This window comes from Tachyglossus aculeatus, chromosome 11 (genome assembly GCF_015852505.1).
Source record: "Tachyglossus aculeatus isolate mTacAcu1 chromosome 11, mTacAcu1.pri, whole genome shotgun sequence".
Classification (NCBI taxonomy): domain Eukaryota; kingdom Metazoa; phylum Chordata; class Mammalia; order Monotremata; family Tachyglossidae; genus Tachyglossus; species Tachyglossus aculeatus.
The window spans coordinates 72,865,842-72,870,311 of NC_052076.1; the positions used below are offsets into that span (position 1 = coordinate 72,865,842).

The 4,470-nt window shown below is 43.4% G+C and overlaps 1 non-coding gene across 1 annotated transcript; it reads right to left on the minus strand.

Moving 5' to 3' along the window:
* Positions 1–759: 759 nt before the first annotated feature.
* On the minus strand, positions 760–951 carry LOC119935273. The gene has a single exon (XR_005453160.1). It is a non-coding gene; the product is annotated as a U2 spliceosomal RNA (small nuclear RNA).
* Positions 952–4,470: the final 3,519 nt, after the last annotated feature.

Below are 4,470 nucleotides of genomic sequence, written 5' to 3' on the forward strand. Positions count from 1 at the left end.
GTGCAGTGCTCTGGACACAGTAAGCGTTCAATAACCATTAATGATTTATTGATTGATTAATCTAATTGTCCTGCTCTTGTCAGCCCCTCTAGTTTACTATCAGTAAAGGAATTTGGTAATTATCATTGAGATTGTTCATTAAGATGAGAGAAGATATTAGTGCATGTGGGGAGAAATTAATAAGAAATTGAAAGATCTAAATCAAGAAAGCCTCTTGGAGGAGATATGCCTTCAGTAAGGCTTTGAAGATGGGGAGAGTAATTCTCTGGCAGATTTGAGGAGGGAGGGAGGGCCTTCCAAGCCAGAGGTAGGACGTTGGTTGGGGTCAGCGGCAAGACATGTGAGACTTCTAGACTGTGAGCCCGCTGTTGGGTAGGGACCGTCTGTATATGTTGCCAACTTGTACTTCCCAAGCACTTAGTACAGTGCTCTGCACACAGTAAGCGCTCAATAAATACGATTGAATGAATGAATGAGTGAATGAATGAGATAGAGTCACCAGAGGAGCGAAGTATATGGGCTGTGTTGTAGGAGAGAAGTGAGGTGAGGTAGGAGGGGGCAAGGTGATGGAGTGCTTTAAAGCCAATAGTGAGGAGTTTTTGTTTGATACAGAGGTGGATAGGTAACCACTGGAGATTTTTGAGAAGGGGAGTGACATGCCCTGAACATTTCTGTAGAAAGATGATCGGGGCAGAAGAATGAAGTATAGACTGGAGGGTAAAGGACAGATTTTAGTGATGCTGAAAAAAATCCCCATGGGGGAAAGACACCAGTGCTGGAAGCACTGCAATAGCAGGCCAATGCATTGAGTGGTCAGAGAAAACTACCGACCCAACTCTCTGCTCCAAAAATCCATTTAATACATCATCCTCAAATCGATGACATATCAGATATTAAACTCATAAGAATATAGATACTACACCTGATCTTAGCCAAAAGGCAAAGTGCCATCATCATCATCATCACCATTGTTATCATCACCATCAATGTCTTTGACTTCAGCTTCTATATCCTGACAAGTAATCCTGTGTTGGCATATTACAGAATGTGTGTTGGGAGCATGTTCCTGCCTTAGAAGACAATCCCTTCTGGCTTACTATTTGACAGCAAAATTTATCTTTGGGAATCTTTAACAGATGCTTTCTATTCCAAGACCCTTGCACAAGTGGACATTTCTGCACCCTGGCTGGAATGCTTGGCCTTGGGGATGCTACTGCTCTGACTCTACCCTCTCTAGTGGATTCACATCCTCGGATGACTCTGGATCCCAAAGGTGGTTGGGGTATACCTTTTCATCATTCATTCATTCCGAAGTACTTATTGAACACCTCCTATGTGCAGAGCACTTTATGGTGTGCTAGGGGAGTGAAATAAAGGTAAATAACCTGGTCCCTACTTTTGAAGGGTTTACAACTGAATGTATTTACATTAGTCAATCAGTCAGTCAATCATATTTATTGAGCACTTACTTGGAAAATTACAGTATAACAATAAACAGGCACAACTCCCTACTCACAGTGAGCTTACAGTCTAGAGAGGATGACAGAGATAAATATAAACAAATAAATTTCAGATATATGCATAATTGCTGTGAGGGAACATGAATAAAGAGAGCAAGTGAGGGAGACGCAGAATGGTATGGGGGAACTGGAAACTAGAGCTCAGTCAGGGAACGTCTCTAAACAGTTTATAAAGCCTGTCCAGTGTGACTCTGGACACTTATGATTCTGCAAAGGGGTTAGATAACTCTGCATACCAATTTTTCCATGATGCTGCTTTTCAGAATTTCAATTTTTTCGGGGCTATCTTGTTTGATTCACAGATCTCACCCAATGTCCATATACTACGTAACCTGGAGGAGTAAAATCCAAGAGAATCTTAAGAAATGAGGGCTTCCCTAGGATCCAAATGTTTGTGTAGAAGAAATCTTTAGAGTCTCTCCTGGTCAGTCAGTCAGTTGGTCAACCATATTTACTGAGTGTTTACTGTGTGCAGAGCTCTGTACTAAGCAGTTAGAGAACAATAGAACAATTGACAGTCACATTCCCTGTCCTCAGTAAGCTTGTAGTCTAGAGGGGGAGGCAAACATTTATATAAATAAATAAATTACAGATATGTAGAGAAGTGCTGTGAGGCTGGGAGGGGGGATGAATAAAGGGAGCAAGTTAAGGCAAGAACAGAAGGGAGTGGGAGAAGAAGAAAGGAGGGCTTAGTCAGGGAAGGCCTCTTGTAGCAGATGTGCCTTCAGGAAGGCTTTGAAGGTGGGGAGAGTAATTGTCTGTTGGGTATGAGGAGGGAGGGCATTCCAGGCCAGAGGCAGGATGTGGGTGAGGGGTCAACAGCGAGATAGATGAGATTGAGGTACAGTGAGAAGGTTAACATTAGAGGAATGTACTGTGCAGACTGGGTTGTAGTAGGAGAATAGTGAGGTGAGACAGGAAGGGCAAGGTGATTGATTGACTTAAAGCCAATGGTGAGGAGTTTCTGTTTGATGCAAAGATGGATAGGCAACCACTGGCAGTTCTTGAGGAGTGGGGAAACATGGCCTAAATGCTTTTGTAGAAAAGTGACCTGAGCAGCAGAGTGAAGAAACAGGAGTAAGGGAGGTCAGCAAGGAGACTGGTGCCACAATCAAGATGGAATAGGATGAGTGATTGGATTAATGAGGTAACAGTTTGGATAGAGAGGAAAGGGCAGATTGATGTGATTTTGTGACAATCTATCCGACAAGATTAAGTAACGGATTTCATATGTGGGTTGAATGAGAGAGAGGGTTCAAGGATAATGCTATGGTTATGGGCTTGTGAGACATGTAGGATGGTGGTGCCATCTACAGTGATGGGACATGTTAACTTAGAGGTGACAGGAGGACATTCAAATAGAGATGTCTTGAAGGCAGGAGGAAATAAGAGACTGCAGAGATTGCAGACCTTATCCACATGATTATGTGAACTTCAATCATTACCCACCCTAGCCCAGCATCTGTGGCATTTGCCATATTACTCATACCCTTAGCATGACTCTCTAGGTCTTAGACTGGAACATGGGTCTGAAGAGCTGATAATTCTTAAGACCTGAGTCTCTTAGTGTTTGTTTCAAGAAGGCATTGGTCTGGGAACTACTTGCTCAAAGAAAAATCATTACTGTCATCGATTCCCTCGCAAATTATCTTCCAGAGAAGGATGAGGTAGGATTCAGCAACCTTTTTTTCTGCCAGGGCACCTTCAAGGGGCTACTGTATGCCACTGACGTGAAAACTTGCAAGCTCTGCTTTGGGAACATGTCCTGTAACAGGGAAAGTCTGATTATTTTCATAGGATTCTTGGCCCCTTAGACACTTTTTTAAACATTTTTGTTAACCTTTTATTTTGTTCAGGGAACTATATTAAGTTCTGGAGTAGATACTAGACAATCAGACTGTACACAGTCTTTGTTCCCATGGAGCTCACAGTCTCAATTCCCATTTTACAGATAAGATATCTGAGGGACAGACAAGTTAAACGACTTGCCCAAGGACACACAGGAGACAAGTGTTGGAGCTGGGATTAGAGTAAAGGACACGTCTGTGGGCTTGAATGTAGCACCTCCTCTGTGGTGAGTTTAGGGTGTCTGATCTGCTTTTAGCAAGGCCCCATCACCTTGTGCTTTTCATTGCCTCTCCCTTTCCATAAAGATTGGGAAAGTCCCTTCTACAAGTGGGATTCTCCTTTGTTGCCTTTGCCCACTTGAGACTACTGCATTACTGACACCAAGGACTTAGGGAAAATGCCCTCTCCAATATGCAGCTGGAAAGTGAAGAAGAGGACACTGGGTGCCAGCTAATGCTTGTTTGGCTCTCTGGGGTTTTTCTATGAGTCAATGGTCATGGCCACCCTGGTAAGATTCTGGGCCCCAGATGAAACCCACCAGTGTAGAAAAATCACTTATGTTGGCCCATTGCCTTGCCCTGCTCACTGTAGGCCCCTCTGGAGTGATTTGTTCTTTCAGGTGGCTTGGCCAATTTGGTCTGGAACATTCTTCCCAAAAACCTGTCTCTCCACTCACAAAGCCCTCCTAATAGTCTACCTCTGCAACATTTTGCAGCCTAATTGACAGTACCCCAATTCTTACCAGTCCTTCAACCCCCTTCTTGCACTTGTGGCTGGATTCATGTACTGGCCTCTTCACTAGTCTTCCTGCCTCCAGCATCTGCCTCTCCTATAGAAATTACATTAGTGGTCATTAAAGGCTTACTATGAGCCCTGCATTGTGCAAAACACTGAAGGCAATGCAAAACAATCATATTGTGCACAACACCTGGGACTCACAATCTAAAAAGAAGGGAGAGAATGTATTGAATCCTCTTTTTACAATATGAGGAAACTGAGACACAGAGAGGTTAACTGAGTTGCCCAAAGTCACACATGCAAGTGGTGGACATGGCACTAGGAAGTGGGTCTTCACAGTCACAGTTCTATACTGTTTCCAACT